Source organism: Anopheles stephensi, chromosome 2, assembly GCF_013141755.1.
Source record: "Anopheles stephensi strain Indian chromosome 2, UCI_ANSTEP_V1.0, whole genome shotgun sequence".
In the NCBI taxonomy this organism is placed as follows: Eukaryota; Metazoa; Arthropoda; class Insecta; order Diptera; family Culicidae; genus Anopheles; species Anopheles stephensi.
Window position 1 is genome coordinate 74,172,177 of NC_050202.1, and position 24,163 is coordinate 74,196,339.

General features: G+C 45.4%; 1 protein-coding gene across 4 annotated transcripts in view; it reads right to left on the reverse strand.

The window, feature by feature from the left end:
• LOC118505829 overlaps positions 1 to 24,163 on the reverse strand; it is a 109,456-nt gene that overhangs the window by 56,951 nt on the left and 28,342 nt on the right. The window lies entirely within an intron of this gene.

Below are 24,163 nucleotides of genomic sequence, written 5' to 3' on the forward strand. Positions count from 1 at the left end.
TGTATTTTTGCACACTTAACGAGCATAATCCGAGCCAAGCTCTCGGCTATGCTGGTTGTTACACAAATTAATAGCTCTATATGAGCGTGAATTACCGATAGGGGGAAAAAAAAGAAAACCAACTCTAATCCCTGAAACCTGAAGTAGCGAACGTATGCATGAGCGGTAATACTGGCTGGCCGGTTGCACTAGCCGAGCTCGTTGTCGGTGGTCCGTAAACTTTCAAAACTCCGTAACGGACCAGATTTGCATCTAGTGTGGTGCAGCTTTTGGCTTTGCTTTACTGCACTCCACCGTCCCCCAAATCTCTTCAACTGCTTTCACCTGCGCCTGGCTGAGTGATTGAGTGAAGCCTACTAAAGGACTTTAACAACACACACACACACACACGGGCGGCCGGGCGGGCGAGTTTTCCACCCGGAGGCTAACCGTTATTGCGTGCGATATATGTATATGTGTGTCGAGCGATAGGGCTGAGCCGTTGGCAGTGCGTGGACAAAGCACATTAGCTTACACGAGCGCTTGTCGTGACTTTCGCGGCTGAACCACGGAATTGGAGTTCGGTGGTTTAGCGAGCGAGCGAACGAGCGAACGAGAGTGCGGACCCTTAGCAGTAATCAATTCACGCCTTCGTGCAAACGCGGTCACCACCGGAAAGACGGTGGTTGGCTGTTGATTGGCGGTGCTAAAATTAATACAACCGGCAACACTGGTAAGGTTCGGGCTGGTGGGCTGCCTGTTTCTTTAACTCAGGCAAAAACTGACCACGCACGCCGGTGGAAGCAGTGCTTGTAGCTTGCCCGTGTGTTGCGTTTTCTAGCGTGAGCTTTTGCGTTATCGGGCTTTGGAAGGTCGTGCAGGAGGTAATTTCGAGACACGAGCACACAGGTACACGTGTGCTGTTCCTATTTACATATCACTGGAACTGAGTAGTCTTACATTAGTGGAGATTAAACAATTTTCGGTCGGTCGGTACGGAACACTACACAGGTTTTTCATACAATTGACAGTTACTTGGAAGCATTGGGAGTAACATGAAAATATGAATCTTAAATTTTGTATCTTAATATTTATATGATTAAATTTCTTGTATATTTTATCTCTTTTCCTTATTTTTTATAATATTTAATGCATTGGACAATTTTTACAATAATTATACTAAACATGATGTCGGCCCGGTGGAAGCAACAATTGTACTGGTCTTTACATGGTACAACCGGGGCTTAAACCCCCATCCGAACAGTTTCCCCTTAGTGAAAACTGACTATTAAACTACATGATATCTTTAAGTCTAGTAAGTCAGAAATAGCAAACATAACCTAGGAGAGGTCGTTAGGCCAAGAAGAGAAGGAGATAAGAGTCAACGCAAGAGACTGTTACTTATTTGCATTAAAAAATTGGCTTAAATTTGTAATATTATGGGCTTCAAGGCGAAATCCTCCCAAAACATACCTTAACAAGATTTTAACAGCGTAGAATATATTAAATTAGCCAGAAGATTTCATGTTGCCTGTTTAGTAGGTTGACATTGTACAGATTCTTAGTGTTAAAGAATTTGGCTCGGCTAAACATGTGAGGCGGTCCGATGGCCGAGGCGATAACGGTGCCGATCTTCACACGGCAGGAATGGGGTTCAAATCCCATCCAGACCACCTCCCCGTGCGCAGGGCTGACTACTTTACTACGGGTAAAATTAAGCCACAGAAAGCCAGAAAAGGCAGGGCGAGACCTCTCGAGGTTGTAGTGCCAAGGAAGTAGAAGAAGAAACATTATTTTTATTTCGCCAAATCCGTCAATTGTTACCACTCCTGCTCATATTCGCATCACACTGACATTGTACTGATTATTTCATATTTTAATTGCTTTATTTGCCAGCAAAAACTGACTTAAACTCAAACATATTCACACAGTCCATCATTTTACAGTAACACAACCCCAAAGAGCAACTCTCGCAAAGAACATTCGCTTTCAAATCTTCCCGTTTTTACAACCACAAGTAACCTACCGAGTAGCGTCGACCGCGTTTTGTTCCCTTCATCAAGTCAATAATAAATTTAACGATCATAACAATGCCACTTTACGACTGGATGGGTGGACTCGGTAGGCAGAAACAGAAACAAAAACCAGCCGCTAAAAAAAAAAAGGTTACATTTTACGACTGTTACGAAAGCGACGGATCGATTGCCGCGCACCAAAATGTAACCCGCGAAGGTGAACCGAACCGTACCAAGTCAGCGAACGAAAGTATGCGGCGTGTCAGTGCAAAACTGGAGGCCCAACTGTGGGGCCTTCCTGCTGCGAGTTCTTTCGAGCTTTGGGTCGTGAAGGTAAAGATGAAATCACCACGATAAGACGCAATCAAACTGTGCGGTAGAAACCGATTGGTACCCCTTTTTTCCTGTTCGCCACACCGACATGCTTTGTTGCGTAAATTGGCACAAACCGCATGTGGAGTTGCGTGTGCGTACTACGGCGGTGCGTGCGATTCTGGCTCTTCTCACCTCATCACCTTCGATTATGCAAGCTGTACGCGTTTTCTTTTTTCTCTGCTACGCATCGCTTTAATGACTTCCTTTACGCTTTTACAGGGCAAATCGTTTGCCTTCCGGTACGACGGCCATCCCGATGGGTGTGTGGGTAGTTTCAGTGAGTGACTAATTGATTCGGGACTTCCGACCGTAAGCAAACATTCTACATTCCCACCCTCATTTAGTAACATTCGTCGTTAACAACCCAAGCGCCCCGGGACTTTACAGCCGGTCGCCCCTTTCAAAAAGAGCTTTGCTTGCTAAATGACTTCCCCGAGGAGCGACAGGATTATCGACCGTACCGAATTACAACCAAACAACAAGCTCAAAGCTGAAAACCTCTCTCGCTCTCTCTCTCTCTGTCTGCAACCAGTGCCGAAGGTTTACATGAGTAGTCGGCGTCGGTGTCGTCCCAAAGGCTTACTTGCACTGTGAGGCTACATTGTTATCCCATTTGAACTACTTCATTACACTCAGACCAGTCCCCCAACCCCCTGGCAGCCAGTCAGCCAGACACGACGACCGCGATCGAACCAGACCCCTTGCTTCCGGTGTGCGTGTCCGTGTGTGTGTGTGTGTAAGTATGTCAGCATTTCTGACAACACAGTTCATGAGAGTTTCGTTCGGGAGCATCCGTTTCCAGCAGGAGGAGACTCATGTTTTCCCCGAAGAGCAAGCACAAAAGCAAGAGAAAACTTTTCCGTTCTTCCCAAAACGTGGACCCGTACCGGAGCGACGGAGACGGAGATGATGATGGTTCCCTGCATGAGCAACTGATACCGCCGTTTCCTGGTCCACATTACCATCGGTATTTCCATGCAATTCCGAGACCGAGGTTTGCAGGTTTCAGTTCAGGAAGCATAAAATTCACATCCTTGGCAGAGTCATGGCGAAGAAGGGGTTGTGCCGAACCGGGTTGGGTGTATGCTCATTCAAGCGTGTAATAAACATTTTATCACCTCATTAGAAATTGGTGTGCTATGGTTTTGTGTGCTGCGCGTGGCTCCAAAAACCAGCAAAGAGTTCGTCTCCGAGCCCAAGCAATTTGTCCGTCCTGGTAGGCAAACCAACCGAATGGCGAGTAACCATTCGTAGGTGCTTGTGCGAAAAATATGTTTTTCAGGTCCTATTCAGGTCCCTCCCTTCTTTCTGCTTGACCACTGCCCGGGGAATCTGGAAAGCTAGACTGCTGTGCATCTTATTTTTCAACAGTCTATACATTCTAGTTCACTGCCGTGTTCCTGGTGCAGCCGGATGTCACGGGGTCTCGGTGCTTTCACAGTCGTATGCCAGCTGCGGCCAGCAGGAAGTGAAACAATCCTGTTTGCTGCTACAATAGTACCGTCTGGGTTTTGGCTTTCTCGCCGCATACCAGCAACAAAGAAGCATTGTGTATGGTCGAACGCTGCTAGAGATCAGCTGCTCCCAATGCTGCAGTGCTCACACACAAGGTTTTTGCGTGCTTTTTGGGGTTGTGCTGGGTGGTTCCGGGAGGGGGAGAGTCTCCCTTCATCCCTGTTTACACACAAACGTAGCATAATTTTCCTTCCAACGGCACTGTAAGCGGATCATATGGGGCTGATCTTTACGATTATGGAATTTAACGTTTGTTTTTGGGGTGGTATGCGTGCCATACTGTAGGCATTCTTATTACTTGTTTATTATCGGTTGAAGCCCTTGGGTCTCACGCCCGGGTTAGCGAGGACAATCATGACTGAGGTCCGCCTGTCTAAATTGCGCTATGACTATTTACTGGCTGAAACTGAAAAGAGCAACTAGTCTCTTGAGGAGTGGAATATTATTTATATGCATATTTCTATTTAATATTTCAAACATAGATTCCAGCCCTGCTCCTGGTAAAGTATGTTAAGAAAGCCGATAATTGAAGGCCATGGCCTCTTCTCCAGCTTTGGCATACCGGGACAAGGCAGCATTTTCTTCTTCATGGCTTAACGACCTCCTGGGTCATGCCTGTCATTTTCCTTGCTGGACTTATTTATACCACATAGTTGGGCAGTCAGTTCTCACAACCGAGGAATAGTCGAGATTGGATTCGAACTTCGGTCCTACCGTATGAAGACTTTCGCCAAATAATTCCATTATATGGTTAAATTATATTAATTCCATAGGGTTTTGTCAATATTCTACTATTTATTTGAAATATTCCCCTGCGTGATTCAAAGTTCCATTATATAAATCGAAACCTCTTAAGTTTTAGATAAAAAAAAACCTTTAAAAGAACGTTGTAGCGGACATTAAAGTGTTGAAATTCACATAAATTAGCAGTCAAAACTCATCAGGAGTCAATATTAACCCTCTCATCACTGTTTCTGCCATTTACCGGAACCTTAATTTCACAAAGTCGCACTGCATTTAACATCTCTCCCATAAGAAACGACACCCAGACTGGGTCTATTATGCTACAAATGGCACCAAACACACACACACACACACTCGCAGAACATTTTGAAATGACACATGTTTCCAGTCTTCTTTTTTTAGGCTTTCCACCCTAAACATCACACTTCATTACACTTGATTCGCTAAACAATAGCACAAAAAAAATCTTTTCCACCGAACAAAAGCAAAAACACCCTGATGCGTTTGCAAGTGGTGCAAAACTTAAGCTAGGAAAAAGCCCCAACGATGCAAGTGAACCACCGTAACATCACACCGACCGAAAAGCTCGCTATCTATCTCTAATAAGAAGCTTAAGAACGCGGGGAGGCAAGCTTGTGCGCCCGGAGAACGTTACGGAACGGTGGTGTTAAAAAACTTTGTCACCGAATAGCTAAAAACATCATAAAGTGAAAAGGTTAAGTGTGTTTTCCGTCCCCTTCCATTCCGGGTTTTCCCTGTGCTGTGCGGAACAGTTGGGGCAGTGGTGCCGCAAGGTATGCGGCCAGGACTTCAGGAAAACCTTGAGCCTTGAAGTCGTGTCTCCTGGTACGGTGTGGTTCTGAAAGCCACCCGTGCCATTGTCTGTAGGTAAATGGAAATGTGCTTCTCCGGTGGGTCGTCTATGCAATTGCCACGTTTTTCGTCGTTGACTACAGCCAACCCAGTGCCTGGAAGCTGTTTTTCTTATGTTTTTGTTTTTTTGTTTTGTGTGTGTGTGCCGAACTGTTTCATGTTCTGTATCCCGGGCGAGCCACCAGTCAACGGGAGGATGGTGCGTTTATGTGAATGTCGGCTCATTTCACGTTTTCACGAGCATTTTCGTGCCTGTGTATGCCATTTGTCTAAAGCTTGTGGCGCGTTTTTCCCCTCGGTTAGTTCTGGTTAGTTTATGGAGCTCAGAAAGTTGGGAAGCATTATTAAAAACAGGGACAGGCGTGTTCCTTGCTAACTTTCATCACCAACATTTTAAAAGGAATTTAAGTATTATTAGTTCAAACATGTATCCAAATATCTAAAAATAAAACCTTCACGCACGTGAGGGTTCATTCGGAAGCTATATTTAATTAAAATAGAACTAAAATGCTCCATCGAATGTTCTTCCTTAAACTATTCATGATCGATTATTGGTGTTTGAATTACTGCAAGCCTTAGCCACCTAATCCCTGTTTACCTGCTGTTCCCGCTGTGTGCTTGTTCCCCTCATATCTCCGCTACGTTGACTGGCAAAGAAGTTGACCACAAAAGTCAATTAAGTGAAAGCAATCTTTTCTTGAGAAAATGCCTCCCGTAACCCTATTATCCCAACCCCATGGGTCTGGAGATCTGTTTTGCGGCATAGATTCTACCGCCCTCAACCGTGTTCTGCGGCGGGAGGTGAAATTAAACAGCACGAACCACTCGCACCACAAGCAGTCCAAGGTTGCTTTCGATTTCAGCTTAGTACTTCGGGAGAAACCTTTTTTGAGTTTGTGGAAATGCGCCAAAGGGTTTCGGCCCAATTGGCTGATGAACGGGATTGCGCCCGGTTACCCGTAGCCCGCCCAGATGCCCGGAGCGGAGAGTTAAAAGGGAGCGTCCCGGTGAGGTCACTGTGTGACGGTCGTTAAATAAGAATTTAAATAAAACTCGCCTCCACCCGGCAGTCTCGTTGTTCGTTGCTACGCTTTGTTTGCTCATACCGGGCCGGCGGATCCCTTACATCGATGTGAGCAGTGTTGGCCGGAGTGCGTTTCGCTTTTATTTTCGCCATTCCTACGCTTCTCAGCCACAGTTACCCTTTTTGTGCCGGGCGGGACGTCGAATTTACGAAGCTGCGATCCCAGTTTTCCCGACGGTTCAGTTTATGTTGGTTTAATTTGATGGGATGGTATTTTCTTAAGTGGAGCGAGTTTCTTTCTTAAAACTGGGGGACGGTGGGGTTTCAAAAGAAGGAAAATAAATACGCCAAAAACATCGTACTTTACGCAAACACATATACACACCTTTGAACGTGTATACAGATACATGGAAATAAATTTTGGCCAAAAACGTGCTGTGTTGGGAGCGAAGGAGCAAAAAAAAAAAAGAACTGTGCGATGATTTGATGAAGACGACGACGACCATGACGACAATGGTTGCAAGGACGAACTTGAAGCTCAAGCTCCACTCATTCCGGCACCAAGGTCAGAACACGCTCCAAGACGACGTCGCTGACGAAGGGAACCGCATTGCCGTGCCGTGCGGTGACGGTGGCTTTCAGTTAATCAAAGAAATTGAGGTCGACTTTTCCCGAAGTTGGACTTGTTTGATGGTCTTGTGAATTTTAAATGCCAGCACACGCGTCCCATTGTTTCCCGCTTGATTGTGAAGCTTGCAGCGGCAGGAATTCAACAGTGGGAAAAGAAGGCCAACGTTCTAACCAAATCAGTATGAGCCGCCGCGTGAACAGTGTTAAAAAAGGGATGTACGTTGGGCTTTTCGTACGAAGAAGTGTGGCCATGTGTAAGAGCAAAAGAGTTTATTTATCGTCGGAAAACGCAAGCCGAAACTTTCACCGAGTGAAAGCACGGTGAAAACGAAACAAGCACAAAAGCGGTAGCGGCACAACTGCTCCTGCTCGCCGCGGTAAACGGGGAAGAGTTTCTGCCTAGAAAAAGGTGGCCGTTAAAAACCTGATCCTTTCCCTTGAATCGTTGGCGTGGGTGCAAAGCAAAGTGGAAAAGATTTTTACAAACACAACAATAAGAGAGAGAGAGAGAGAGAGAGAGAGAAAGAGAGAGAGAGTGAAACTGGAGCCTCAAAGAGTTGTGTACAGAAGTTGATTACGAAATCGCGGTCCAGATCATCCAGGCCAACGGAGAAAAAAGTAGGAGAAAGTCCCGGCTTTGCATCGTTAATTTTAGCTGTAACAAAAATTAACAGTTGAACCCAGATTTGAAAACCGGTATTGACCGGTTGAGTAGAATCGATTTTCCAACCTACTCACAACGACCACATCAGTTGTGATCGGTTGATAGTGTTGGAGATAAAAAATGGGAGGCAGAAATCGCAAACTGTCCACAGACTTTACAAATGGAAAGTCCTGCTCGGTTCCGTCACACGTCCTTTGAGTGGCGAGCTGGGCCAAGCAGATGGTCGACATGATTTACCCATTTAAGCGCAATAAAATATAAAACATAAAGCCGATCACTACGTCCCTGAAGAGTGTAGCCAGAAAGTGTCGTAATTTGGTGATGACCTTGTGAAATGGAAAGCATTCGTGAGTCTTTGGTAGCTTTTTTATTCAAAGCGTGTGACTTGTTTAGTTGATAATGAATTAAGTATTTCTTAAAAAAATGGAAAAACATTTCTGAGGAATTTTTCCTCTTCTTTGTTTTGAAGCGTCGAGTGGACTTGGGGCGCCACGTTTGGCTTCTTCCACTTGCCATTTCACAGGTCTTAAAATTGAATTCTAAAAATGGAAATTATCTAAATAAGGCATCATGCTCGCAAAATTCGAAGAATTGTTTACAACGATTGTCGTTTAAATGGTTTCACCTGCCATATGTGCAATCTAGAAGAGTAACGTGCCTTTGAGTGAACCACCTCCAAATTAAAGCGAAAAACATTATTCGCGCAATGGGAAATCTTCTTGAAATCCTTCATCAAACTATCGCTTTAATTGTACACACGCAAACGGACCTCTGAAACATTCTCACTCGGTCCCTCTCACAGCCAAAGGGACATATTTGTGTTCGATCGGCCGTAAGAAAACTAATCATCGAAAACCCAAACAAGATGGAACCATCCAGCACGAAATCGATGGAGCACCTTGCAGATCGGCAAGGGACGTGGCGTGTGGCGTGGCCCGGGGAGACCCTACCTCCGAACCGAACCTCACCAAACTTACCACGCGCAAGTTTTCCCTTTCTTTTGTCGAACCCTGTCTAGCTTTTCCTCCGCACACACACACACACACACACACACACACACTCACACAAACCCCCCAACAGGGACAGGGGTAAATTGTGCCCAACATTTATAACCGGTAAAGATCGAAAAGTGAATGAGAAGTTTTCCCCTTGTTTTGTCACCCCTCCCGTGCGAAAATTCGAAGTGAAATTGAGCAGAGAAAAACACAAGGCCGCACCGCTCGGAACGGCCCCAGCCAGCAAAAAACGGCGAACCCCCCGAAGCATCGTCGCCTTTCGCTGTTCGTTTTTCCCCAAAGATATGAGCAATTATTAACTTTTGTTTTTGCTTCCCCCCTCCCTCAACTACCATGCTCATCCCCCGTAGGAAGGTGGAAACGGGGGAGGTTGTATCGGGAAAACCCATCACGGAAGCATGGCTTCGGTTGAGTGGCATGGCCGGGGACATTTGGGCCGGTGGTGTGAGCATCAGATGAGTTTTGGGAAAAGATTCTCCCTACGCGTATCCCTGGCTCGTACATTCGTTTCCCACAATCCCACAGTGGTTGACCGAGCCCGATGACGATGGGGACGAGCGGGATGATGATGATGATGATGATGGCGATGCTCTCCTTTGCCCGTGACCCGATGAGTAACCTCCCCGGAATGGAAGTACTTTCGGTTTTTCGAAAGCGTCCAAACTTCTTCACACTGGCTCTCGGGGTGTGCTCTCGGGACAGTGCAGACGATTTCTGTTAGAGTTTCTACTAAAAACCCCACCCGGCACTGGCTTTAACTCCCTCACCCCCTTTTTGCCAGTGGCCCAACCCCGAGAACAAGAGCCATCGGTTGGTTTTGGTTGGTGTACGAATTCGTCGTCTTCCGATGAGACACGTTGCCCCAGGAAGCTCATCTTGGATAATAGAAAAGTTTTCAAATGTTCTCTAAACGCAGCAGTGGGAACAGGAAGGAGGACAGGGTACAAAGAACCCCGCGGGGAGAATGGGGCCAGCACGCTCGCTTGCTAGGTGCCAAAGTGTGTGAAGAGCAGGAAGTTTGCTGTGGCTTTTTGTTATTGTAAGCACTAAATGATAATTGCTGATGTGTTTTCACTGCCAGCCGAAAACTTTGGAGCTCGGGTCGGGAAAGGGGGCGAATCTATGGGCAGTAGACCCGGAAGGCACCCGTCGGTAGGAAAACACTGGTTGTGGGTGTCATGATTTTTGCTACGTGTCCCTTGCGTTTTGCGACAACAAGAGGAACTAGAGCTCAGAGCGACAAAAACGGGCCAGCTTCTAGGTGATGTGGTGTAAAATGTGACCACAGCGCGGGCTAGCGACCCCGTTTAATAGTGTCTAACGAAGCACAGCATCATAAAACCAATTATGTCACAATGATGGCTTGCAAACCCCTTTTTTGCTGCTGCTGCTGCTGGCGCCGTTGTTTGCCTCTTGCCTTAATGCAAAATGGGAACACTTATTTGCTACCGTAGTTAAAATTTCTCCTTTTTTATTGCTGATGAGGAAAGGGACCGCAACAGAGAGAATTGTCCATTCCGGAGTCCATCTTTCCGTGCAGACGCAGTGCAGAGAGTAGCGGCGCAAATTAACAGCAAAATCTGCTCGGCACTATTAAGTACCGAGGTGGGTGGGAAAAAACGATCATTATATTCCACTGATAATTCTGGTGTTGATTGGCACGGTTTCCATTACATTGGCCAGCATCGCAGGCTGTTTCTATTTGCAGCTGTTTGTACAAATTATGATGGCAGTACGGTAAACGTAATCCAATAACAAAGCGTTTTGTTTTTCAGCTCCGGCTGGTCAGGGTAACGAGGCTACCTAGCGAGGAAGGTTGCGCTAATTAATGATTTAATGACTCGAACTGTTTTTTTTTTTTTTTTTGTTGGAAAGTGAAAGCGGAAATACTTTTCAAATGGTTTGATTTAAGGTTGGTATGATGCTTAGAGGAGGAAATAAGTAAAAAACACAGAATGAGCATTGAAAGGTAAAATTGAAATGAAGTAAACCTACGCGCGCAATATAGAAGCAAGAGAACACAGAAAAAAAGAGACCCTTATCGCCTAATTAGGAAAACTGTAAAGGGCAATCAACCTGACCTAGTTCACCAGGTTCTGAAATTTAAGGGAAAAGCATCAGATCTGCTACTCGGAATATCTCTTTTTCAGTAGAGTAGAGTAGATTCAATCAATTCAGTAGAGTCAATTCTCATGTTTCTTCTTTTTCTGCCTTGGCACTACAACCTTGAAAGGTCTCGGCCTTCCATTTCTGGCTTTCTGTGACTCGATTTCACTCGTAGTAAAATAGTCAGCCCTACGTACGGGGAGACGGCCAGGAATTGGATTTGAACCCCGGTCCTGCCGTGTGAAGACCGTTACCATTATCGCCTCGGCCACAGGACCACCTTCTTCTCACGTTTATATCCAAATCCTCGATTTGGTCAGCATTGAATTTTTAAATTTTAATGTGATAAAAAAGCTAGCTTTTTTCAAATTTCATCCTTCAAATTTATAACACAAAATGGAGCAAATAAAGGATATAAAAATGTAGAATTTTTTTTAAAAGTTTTATAAAGTTGTTTTTGTCATCCCGCATTCCATTCCTCAAAGCCTCTGTACTGCGCCAGCTTCTGATCAACCGAGTTACGTTCGTTAAGGAGTAAGGTGCGGCTTGATAGTGCCTTTCTTTTAATGTCCCACATCAACTCGATTGTTGCTAGAGCCTGGAAAACACTGGGAATCCTTTAATATATTGGAAGGGATTTCTCTCATACACTGTGTTTGAATGCTCTAGGCGCCTAGTAATGCACACTGATCAGGTCATTCCTGTAATATGGCTTAGTAATATGATCTCTTACTGTTCTGACCCATATGGATCGTAATGGGCTGCCCGCTTACTAGTCTAAGTGTCAGATGCTGGGTCTTGAATTTCCCGAGGATTGTCGATCACACTCTCAATCCCTCTTTGTCGAACTGCTCTGTGCTATCCCGTTCGTAAAGATCCTTTCTTTTGTGTACATCATTCGTATAACTCCTTGTCCCTTGTATTTGATTTTAACTGCTCACTGCCATTATTCAGCTTCAAATCAAAATCCTTTATATGGATTGCTTGCTGGTTGTCATGTATCTGAGGTTAGTTTCGTTAAAACCTAGTTATTTCATGTAGGTGTGATTTTTTTATGTGTGTATATGTAGCCAGCATGCAGAACCCTGATTCAAGAAGGCATACATTTACAAAACTTCTTACATTAGGAATTTATAAATTCAAATTTTCATGACCAATTTTTTATTCTTCTACTTTGGCTTTTACAACCTACCATCCAGCTTGAAACCACGAATATAAAGAGTCAGTCCTCTATACTGAAAAAAGTTAGGATCAGATTCGATATTCAGCCCTACGGCACCGAATATTTTTTAATTAATATTCCTTTAAAAGAGAAAATTACTGTTTACCAAATGTTAAACCATATAAAGATTAATATCGTTGAGTAATTGCGCATTCAATGCTTTATAATTTGCTAATTTAGTTATAAAAATTTACTTTAAAATCTGTGATTGATGTGAAAACACTTATCCCTAAATTAACACATCTACATGCACCATCAAAACAGACTAGGCCCGCAATTTTATCACCATGTTTGATCACCTTCCCTCCACGAAACGAGTTGCGGAACCATCGTCCGATCCCAGGCACTAACCACGGACCAATGCATTCGGATTGCAAATTCACAGATCAAATTGCTGATTGCCGGCGCTGCAATTTGGTGCGCGTGTATAATTTTCAGTGCCAAGTATCATCTGAACCAGCGCAGCCGTAGTGTGCATTTCCCAGGCTCGAACCTTTTGCGGTACGCAATGCAACAAAGGACCAGACGAGTCTGATGATCAACGTACATCAATGTGACCGTGATTGTGACTGGTTCATTCAATGGATTTAAGGTTTTTTTTGTTCATTCCAGTTCTGGCCCATGAGGTGAACAATTTCGTCTACCATGATGCACATTTATTGCGTATGTGCTTGTGTTCCGGTGGTTGTGAACGGTTGGTGCCTGGCACATTCTATCACATTCTTTTGCTCCGGCTGGTTTCTACACTCACCATGAAATTCGCAACCGAGGTCAACACTTTTCCCGCCCCAAGGCTTGGCTGAAGTTGACCAGGCTTGCCTCGCAGGGATCCATTATTACTTTTACTCCCGGTGAATTCGGTCCAGCACAAAGTCACGTTTGCAGCTGGTCAAACAACAAAAGGGGGGCGCAAATGGGTGCAGCAACGAGCACGAGCTACCGTTCTCTTATCGCCGGCTGTGGGGATTTTTCCTCCCGAAAAAGGCCCAAAATGCACCATCCACCATTCTACGGTCAAAGCACTTTTGCAATCTCCTGCAATCTGTCACCACGGTAACCACGCTGCGCGAGGCGAGTGTTCTCTCTCTCACAAAGCACATGCAAAGTACGAAACACACACACACACACGCAATTTTTATCGACACCATCATCATCATCGTCATCATCAAGGTTAGTTCCATTGGAACGGCCTGCTTTGACCATTGGACGAAACACCGGCAGAGGTTCGCTTACTCGATCACAAAGCAATCCACCTGTGTCGGATTAGATGTGCACCAAAGTCGTTCCATCCAGCACCACGACACACACTCGTCAATTCCCGGGGCCAGATCCATTTATCTTGCCATGCAACGCTGGCTAGAATGGCCGTCGCCCGTTACGCGGCCCTAGCCAGTGATTTTACAGCCCTCGAACAGTGAGTGGGGAGGGGGGGGGGGAAGCAATTGTTCCACTGAATGCCACAACGGTCGGGATGACCCACAAAACCACATCCTACAGCTACGATCGCCCGGATTTCGATCGGGCTCCGATACACTCCGTAAAGCGGACACAGCACAGCACATTGTGGGCGTATGAGGGCTTGTTCGAATACCACGAAAATATGCGGCTTAGTTTCACTTCTTCCGGATGGATTTTGATCGCGTGGAATCGGCTTGTACGGGACGTTTTTTTGCAGGACCCCTTTCTGTTCTTCATCGTTCCCGAGTGTACAGGTGCTCAGCACGAACATCGCTTTTGCTATTCAAAGAATCTGTGGGTGCCTGTCTTGTGTCGGTTACCACGCCAAAGTACTGTTTGTGTGTGTGTGTGCTTCGCTTCAATCTGTGACACGTACACGTACCATGGAGAGATCCGGAACCCACTCGTACTCGGAAGTGGCCACCACACACACACACACACACACCGTAGGCCCGGTAGCGTTCGAAAGCGTTTTATCACTCAACGACCGGTGGTTTTACATTGCTATTGATATGCAAATGCGACGCAAATGTAGCCAACCGAGTTGGGCGCACGCTTCTTACCCGCTGGCCGTTGGAATGGTCTGCAAATGTGCTGATAAGGTGGCAAGCTGGCTTGCTTTTGTTTTGTTTGCCAACTGCATCCATCAAACTGATACGGTGATGCAATGATGATGGGTTGGGTATTGGTGAGTGAAAAATCAAGCGAAAACGATACGTGTTTCGAACATACTACCATTGAAAGGAATCACGATGATTGGAGCTGATGGGTGGGCTTTTCCATTGGCCGTTAAAATAATTTAAATAAAGCTCGGGCACGAAACACAATAACCCGTAGAGGAGAAATCTTTATCACAGCCTCGCTCTATTATTTCACATCACTCACCGTCGATCGATTGCATCCAAGCTTGATCAGCCTTCATTTGTTATGATTTGTAACAGACGGACGGTTATTGCAGTTTCGACCTGGCGGGGCATACTTTCAATTTTTGACTGCCACGGTTAACCTTTCAACCGTTTCGCATTACAAGTACCGGAGCAACAGCTTCAAGCATCGAAGAACAAGGGGCCACTGAAGTTCAAGCACACGAAACTTCTTCACCGAAACTATGTCGGCGGTTCCAGTAGAAGACGAAGAAGAACACGGTGCACGCTCTAGCCTGATTGATCACTTTCATGCTCAAAGTTCGAGGTTTTATGTTTGGTGGCTCTTATCTCGTAACAGGCAAAACTTTGTACGCTCTGCTTCGTCGTGTCTAGAGCACACATTCTGCTCCCCCCCACACACACACACTCATCTCGACGTCAATAAATTTCTTGTAGTAAAAGATAGCTCATGCAAACATTGCCGGGGCATGCACACACGGCATGTTTCGAAGGAGTGCAAAGAAAAAAGCGCCTTACATCATGAACTATTTGAGGAGCTTTTTTCGTTTTGTCTCACATCTTAAACTTTGCTCCCTTTTCGGTTACGGCATTTGCAGTTGCAGCTGCAAACCCGTGCATAGGTTAAATGCAATCCATTTCGATTACGCTATCGTATTTTCACTCGGCAGACGGATTTTGGGTCGTGAAATCGTCACAAACTAGGTCACTGACGGTTTGCTCATCAAACACCGGTCTCGCGCTGTGGTTAAAGGAATTAAGGGGATGCTTCTTTCTTTTTTGTGTGTGCCTAGTTTTGCTGCTGCTTTCGACGTCGTTTAGCATGTTGTGCATCGTATCGAAATGCACTGCCGGAATGGTGATGGCGAAATAGACAACACATAACGTCACTGTGTGTGTGGGAACCGGTGCACAGTTCATTCGATTGATTGAGGTCAGCTGAGAACGACGCAACGGAATGGATTATTGATCGATCGCTAACGAGGTTGAGATGAGTCTTTTGGGAGGGATAAGATGTGAACTGAAAGAGCATTGCAACCCTTAAACGAAGCCCTCGAATTAATTAATTCTTACCAAGACTTACAAAATATAAGCTACCGTTAGGTGAACTACTATTGAGTGAAGACATTATGCAGCCGCCCTTCTGACCGAAACGAGCACATTTGCCCAAGGTCGCTCAATGCACCGACAGCCACTTTTAAGTATTGTGATTAAATAACAAATTTATGAGCCTGTCAATGTCGGCAAAGCTTTGTTTATAAATTGAAATTATTACCAACAATTTTATTAACCCAAAAAAGCACAAAACGAAACCGAAACCGATGCTACAGCCACCAAAATGTGTCGTTCGTGTGGTCTGCGATCAAAAGCGAACTTTGTCTCCGTACTCCGGCTCCGTTAGCGTAGTGAATTTTCCTAACTTCAAACATCAAAAGTCGATTCGGTTGGTACGATTGAAGACAGCATAAGTATGCATGTGGCAACAGCGGATTGGCTGGGCAAGAAAATGAAAGAAAACTGGCTGGCCAAGCATGGTGTGGCAGGCATCGATCGCACAGCAACAAAACCGACCGAATCGCTGAATGGTCGATTTTCGCCTCCATTTTTCCCGCTCTCCGCTTTATGATTCATTAAAATTCGATGAAAAACTGTTCTATTTGATTGGGTCGTAAACATTGTTGGAAAAGTTATTTGAAGCTCGTCTGTGTGTGTGTGTGTGTTGGGAGGCAGTTGGGGTGAAAAGGAGGAAGGGAAGAAGTCGAGGGAGGAATTTGTTTTGTTCTCTTTGGCTTTGCCCCTCCATTCTGCCTGGCTGGCTGGCTGGCTGGCTGACTGGCTGGAGAAAAAAAAGTTGCCGACGACGGTTTTTGTGCGAGGTTTCGTTCAAGTGCGATTATTGTACCCACTTAAGTGTTATTGCATTTTGCTGTTTAAGTTGATCGTTAACAATCACTTAACTTTTAATAAACAACATTCAAGGTCTTTTTTGCTGGGATTTTGAGTGCTTTTTCCGGTCAGCTTGAATCGGGAAAAATGCAGTGTAAGCGCGGTTTTCTGCCCAACGAAACACGCAAATGTGCCTCATCGCCTAGCGCTACAACCAACAATGTCGTTTGTCCCAATGACAAATGTACAGACGATTAAACAAGAAAATTTATCGAACCCTTTCCGAAGCCCACCCAGACGCACAATCCAGCCCACCCAAACACACCCAAAGTCTTACACCTTTTTTCGGTGGACCCCACCGGATCACATAAATTGGAACACTACCGATACCAATCACGTTCGGTAATTTCTCGATTTATCACGTAACCACTTTTATGACACTTTTCTCACCCCACCATGCGGCATGTTCGCATAGTTCCCCCGAGGGACGGCGGAGTTCATTAATTTCGGCTTCGAACGCACTTTTCGGCAATTGGCAAAAACCCCGACGCTGACCTCGTTAGCTCACTCATCTGCAAAAAGAACCCAACCCCGCAGTGCTTCATTATCATGGGACAGGTTTGCCCTCATCCGCCCGGGCGGATGACGTGGTGGTTTCGTCGTCAGCAAAGCACCGGAGGCAAGGAACCAGAAACGTGGCAAGGAAACGCTTCAGTGTGGCGCCTTCAGCGGACGCGCAATAAAATCTCAACTTCGATATCTCGGCATCACGGGAATCACCTTCCGACCGACCTTCGTTCCTGGCTTGGTTTGGCTTCACAGCCGTTCAGCCCAGCCCGGCTCCGGTTTGCGGACAAAAGCGCGAGGTGTTAAAATTTATTGCCAGTTTCCCATCTTCCATCTGCCATTGACCGCCATTAGTTGGTTTGTTGCCCGGGACCGGACCACATGCCGACTGCTGAGGCACCGGCAAAGTTCATCTTGGGCTGTGTGTGTGTATGTGTGCTTTTTTCCTTCCTTCCTTTTGTGCAAGTCGTCGATACCGTGGCCATTATTTCTTGCTACCTTAAATCCACTAACCAACTTGTCCGTGGTTTGAAATCAAAGACGTATCGGGATCGGGAAGCGCGTCCATGATATAGCGATCATGCTTATCGTTATCTGACGTTTCGTTCGCTATCTCCTTACTGTTCCATCCTGTGCACTGTGCTCACCAATCGGTCGGGAAATTCGGGATGGCAGCAGTCGTCTTTGCAGGCGGTGGCTAGATGGTTTAGTGAGTCGTCAAGACGATTAGTCTCCCCTTCTCCCTACTAGCCGGAGGAACAACACCGCAAGGGTGGTCAATATTTGACTTTCCATTGCATATGTCGTCCATACACCGGGTCACAAACGGAAAGGGAGGAGTGTGTATTGGGTGAATAGGGTGGGGAAAGGTTAATAGCCGATTGGCGCGGACTGACTGATTTGTGTGAGTCATCCCAATAAACTTGTGTGGGACCGTGCGGGACAACGGTTTTGGAAAGGAAAATGAACACACGGACGATGTTTGCGCAACTATTATAGTCGGTGTTTGCCAAAGGCCATCCCGTCGGTGTTCCCTAAGGTGTTCAGTGTGTGTTTGCTTTGCACAAGACGAGTTGCGAGTGGAAGACAGCGAATGCTTGCTCTGAAAGTCGTGCACAATGAAGCAATGAAGGAAGTTTCGTGAATTTGAATGTGGGTTTCAGGTTCATTTAACACGTTCATCGTGTTGAGAATTGTGCAACAGAGCAAGATTGTATAAAGTGTTGATTGGATCTGGGTTCAATGCCCTACATTTATTCTACGGAAACTACAGATAATTCGGGATCGGTTGAAAGTCTTTTCAATCGTTTTTAGCAAAGTATTATACCAAATTATTTTTAAGCTGCTCACAGATCTTGTCTTAATCTCAAACAACCATTCTTCCCCCTATTTTTTCTAGCATACAAAAACCCCCCGCTATAATCGCTCAACCGAAACATAAATGTATGGATCGTAACACTGCACCGCAATAAATACAACAATCCGTAAAAGTTCATTCGATTGGTTGAAGGTAAACAGCACATGGCAATAAAAATCATAAAAAGCAACAACGAGAAACAACTACACCGATCGCTTTGCGGTACAACCTTAACAACCCCCAAACGACCCGGAAGAAGCTGCTCGAAGCGCTACTAGCACCACTGCTGCTAAAGTTTTTGGCAGCATGCCTTCCGGTGACAATAATTTAGCGAATTATTGTACCACAAAAGCCATTTTGAGCTGCCGGCCCGGTATCGAATTCCGCAGTGCAATCGCTCTCAATCGATTCGAAACACGGCGCACCGTACGCCAGTATTTGCTGATGATACACCAATAACCATCCGAAGGCTAATGGGCATTTCCGGGGGAGTTTTTTTACCGGTAGACGCACGATAATCATCGGTTTTGAAAGCTTCCCATTTTTCTACGAATACGATCTCATATTCAAAACGGGAAGTTTAAGTGGAGTTTAAGGGGAAGAGACTAATTAACTGATATATAATTTTTTCGTTCGTAAACTCAGTAATCAACCGAGGAAGCGGTGCTTTCCGTGATGCTTCAGCTCGTTTCGTACACTGGTGAAGGCGTACGTGAAGAGATGCCGATTATGACCTCGGTTTTAAGGCACGGTTGCACCAACCGGTTACGGGTTTTCCTGCTGAGCGCTGTGTTTATGTGTAATATGTGTGTAGTTAACATACTCAACCACGGACGCAGCTTCACAGCAAACGTTCCCCCTGCTTTTGTCGCCTCCCCGGCCACAGAAACAACCCGTGGGAAACGCATGGTTCGGAGACTCGGCGAGGGAAAATTGAATCAAATTAATTAATTTTGAAATTTATGTGCTCGTGTAGCTCTGCCGAACGGGACAAGCAAGGAAAAAGTACACCCATATACACATAACTTCCGTGCGGCATTCTGTTTCCCTTCGCTCCTCTACTACAGTACTCCCGGTCTATCCCCTGGCAGGGATTATGCTACCCCTCCCTGTCTGTCTGTCTGTCTGGTTGATTCATACGGTTCCTCGCTAAACGGAAATGGGTTTGCATCAGCTGAGTCCTTCGTACCGCCCGGTCCACATCTCACCGTGGAAAGCTTTGCCCCCTTTTTTACCAGGAAGTTGACACCCGAGGTGTCTTCAAAAGGATTCGGCTCGTCTTACTGCATACATGAGCCGAAACCGTTCATTTGTATTGCTAAGGGTGCTTTTACTCTCACGCACACACACACGCACACACACACAGCCAGCCTTCTTGGGTGCTATTAGAGGGCCATTTTGCGTGGCTGGTGTGCATGTGAGGCTGAGCTCCATCCTTGGAACACTTGCTCTGGATTAACTTTTATCGCACATACGACACACCCTTCCTCAACGCGCCGTGTTTTTCGTCCGCCCTTTGAATCAATTACGATAAATTACGTTACACTCATTTTCGTTCCGAGTTGGTGGTTCTTATCCCTCTTTCAATCTCTCTTTCACTTTCTCGCTCTCTCTTTTTGTGCCGTTTGGTTTCGGCTGGTAAGCTTTAACAGCGTCCCCTCCTGGACTGGATGTGGATGTGTCCCGAGCCTAGCTGTATCTCGTGCCGGGTTTGGTATTCTAACGAATAACAGCTTAAAACTGGGGATTCACGATCACTGGGGATGGTAGTGTCGGGAATTGGTGTGACATCATTTTTATGGAACTGAACCCAAACAGAATGAAATAAATTACGCCTTTAATGTCGTACCGATGTAAACATACATTATTATGGCACTGAGCGGCAAACATCACACTCATTACCGTGGGGCTAGTGTTTATGTTCTTAGGTAGTTTAATTACTCTCTCTCTCTCTCTTATACAGTTTTTTTCTCGGTACATATTTTTATACTACTACTTTAAAACACAAAACATTTATCGTATAACTACAAATGACTGGGCGCCTCCATGGCCGTTGGTTGAATTTATAATTTCCCGTGCGCATAGCGCAAAAACAACTTGTTTTTCTTTTCCCAGAAAGAAGAGATAATTATAATTGTTCGTTTAAACACTATTGTTCCCGTTCAATTGTAAGAAGTAATCAAGAGAACAATTACGCGAGTTTTGCCCCGTTTCCACCGGGGCATTTTTTTTCTTCCTTTCCTGCCGACGATTGTAGACGTTTTCTTTGTTTCGTTTTGCCTTTTTTTGTTTTTGTTTGGAATTATAACTTCTACTTCGCAGCGCATCCTCGTACGCTGGGAAAATGCACAACGGTTCACAGATGGGGGGGCATGGGTCAACGCAAGTTTCGTTTCCCCGTGCCCATAAAACATTTATTGCACCAGACATTCTGTCTGTCAGTTGCTCAATTTTTAATCAGTTTACGTACTGCTATCAGCATTACGGAATAGTTTTCGTGTCGCCAGAGCTATTCCATCCATGTGATCGGTAAACGGACGGAACGGAATTATAGACATGAAACCGGCCAGACAGGAGCGGCTGGAGCGACGGCGACCATCGAGCGTCATCCGGCGGCACAAAAGGGGGCATTGGGAATCGAATTCTGGACGGCCAGCCAGCCAGCCGTACACCGTTGTACGTCAATCAAACGGTTGATCGTCAGTCTGCCATCGGTTGGTGATAATGGAAAAGTGGTGCCCGAGAACGTTCATATTCAGCAGAGGGTAAAAAGTGATTATGCTTTGATAAACCTCAGAAACGAATAGTTTCATAACGAATCGAGTTTGAAAATAAATCAGTGAGCTCTCTGTATAAGCGCTTCAAGTTCATTTATTCATTGAAGTTTTGTACGATTTGCGAATTAAATTGAAGTGCTTAATCTTGATCGTTTGAATGTTGCCTTTAGGCGTGGAAGTGGAATGTTTTTCGTTTTCAATCGCGTTGCGTGCAATATAATAATAGACCTTCAAACTTCTACATTACTCGCTCACCCTTGACATTCGACGGCCGGCATTCGGTTGTTGTCGTTTTTCTATCAAAACAAAAACCATTTGATTGGTAACAGAAACCAATTTGAGTGTGGTTGAAACACCGTTTGCCCAAATAACACGGTGTCCTGTTTGCTCGAGCATGAGTGCCTGGCGTTTGGTTGGGTTGGGAAGCCGGTTTGCAGTTTAATTATTTATAATAGCATTGCCAACACACACCCGGCCCGGTAGAAGATACATCCGAAATGAATTTTCCTGCAGTACAATCTGACAAACAACCGCCATCCAGTCGAAAGGGCTGCCCGGGTACTGCCGATTACGGTCGCGAACCTAAACAATGAGAATGGCTCGCTAGCAAATGGTCCACAAACCAGCGCCGGTCAGAGGGCCCGTTAAGGTGCTCGTAATGGTAAGATAAACAGCACTCGGAAGAGATATAAATTTTCATCCCTCCTAGGACGGCCAGGCGCAGAGAAAACCCGTTTTCACAACCAGATTCCAAGCTAGTTTTAGAGCTACCGTGAGAGAGAATTAAAACGCTTGTTTTATGATTGCACCTTGTTTTCTTTGCCCCCTTGGCCGTTTTTCATATGCGATTATAGTTTAACAACTTTCATTAACCACCTGCAGGAGGTTTTGTCTTAATTTTGTACCTAAAAACCATCAACACAACCAAAGCTATATACTTTTCTCTCCGGCACAGCACAATTGACTGAAGCCTCGAGGCAATGCTAGTGAACTGAACCGCACTACATCGGCTCCAGTCTTACACGAACCAGAAAATCAATCCTCTGCCGGTAGCACAAACCCTTGTTTGCAACCATCTTATCACGACATCAGACGTCGCAATCGGAAAAAGGGTCTACCAGCCGGCAGTAACAGTCAGCCAGAATATTACAGCCTACGGAGAACCTTTTTACAGAACCGCTAGCACCCGCTGGTTCACTGCAGCTGAGCATTGGAAAGAAATCTCTGTACGGAATCAAATCCCGAAACGATGTTCACCCCGAAGCCTGATCTGTGCAATGATCTGTATAAGCCCGACCCGGTAGGCCCTGGGTTTGGTGGGAAAACCCTTCTTCGGGACTGTTACTAGCGGCTCAACTTCGCCTTCGAGGCGGCAACCGGTGGCCAGAAGTGCATCTGAAAAAAGGGCCGCAAGAAATCACTTTCACCTGCCGTGGTGGCTGTGGTGGTGAGTGGAAAGAACTCGAATCAGCGAACGCAGGCATCGGGAATCAATCCGCCCCAGCCGATCACTCAGCCGGTCGGTAAGCTTACGAGTGTTTTGCTGCGTAATCTTTCGCCTTTGATCTGGTCTTTCTGGTCGTCTGTATTCGACGCCTAACCCAACGGATTGGTAAAGGGCTGGTGCCTTTTGTTTCTCTTGTTGCTGGCTGGCTTGCTTTTCTCAAGAAGGTTTCTCACTCGAGTTGATACCCGACCGAAGCTCGACGGCCGGTACTGGAGTGTGTGTTGCCGTTTTTGGAAACTTTCACCAGAAATCCTTATCCTCAAATTCCCTACACAGAAGAAGCACTCTGTCGGCTGGCCTAACCGTTAGTCTGACACTTCGGGGGCGATTATCACTAAACATTGGGATTATTTGCTTTACAAGTGAACAGATGCTTGGGGCCGGTGTTTGAAGAGCTGAGTAGCTTTTGGGGTGGTTCACTGAGCACAAGAGCGGATCAAGCTTAAAGAAATCGGTAGTCTGATTTTTTCCAACGTTTGGAGTTCAGAAAAATACAGCTTTTCTTATAAAATTAAAGCACAACCAGCATTAATTTCCAAAAGGAAGCCACCCAACAAAATTACTCGCAGCTTAAAGAAAATCACCAACCAAGCAGTGGTGCACTATCTTTCTCCGTCTCATCCATGCGTAATGCCCCGAAATGCGTTGTCGAGCACGTTAAACACGTTAATTGAGTTATGAGTAAATTAACGGAACCCATTCTAGCCAAGTCATTACCACTAGCCGGGCACACGAGCCGGTGGGGATTGTATTGGGAAACTTTGTGTTTAACCCACCTACCCCGTTCAAAGCCCTTTTGCAAAAGGTCGTGATTCATTACCGTCGGACCGTACTCCCCCCCCATTCCCTATTCCCATTCCATTCCGTTGTCAAGGTAAGATCGTTGAAGGTAATCAGCGTTCGCTCATGTTAAATTCACCGTGAAATGCTGTTCCCCTTTCGATCGATACATGTGTGTGTGTGAGTGGGTTTTGCAGAATTTAACGATGCCTCAACCGTTAAAGGGATTTTCAGTTGAGACGTCTTGTTGGAAGCAAATCTTATTTGTCTCGGTGGAGCAATGCGCTCATCCTTTCGGGCATTACATATTGGAGCAACTCCTGGTCAGGTGATGTAAGTGGTGATGTACAACAGCTTTCCTTCTGAATATTATGTTTACGTATCATGATTGCAGATGAAATATCTTGTCGTAATAAAAGACAATGAATGAGTTCCTATCGCACTCATCAAAAGTTTTATATTATTTTAAATGTGTGCCACAAACACTCCAACTAAATTGGCTCATAAATGTCGGTAAGGTAATCACTGCCCTTCATACTTTTAAAAGCTACTGAGTGGAATCAGTGTAAACTTCCCTATCCATTCTACTTTTCATGAATTCGCAAACAGATTTACAGAACCTTTTAAGCAACTGCGAAAAGCTTTACGCTGAGTTGAGAAAATGAAGGCCCACCATGATGAAAACATCCAGCAATAATTTTTAAGCCAATAACTTTTAATCTCACCGTTAGTGTAAATGTGAATAAAATGCACCTCAATCTGAAATGAGTTCAAACTTGTTCA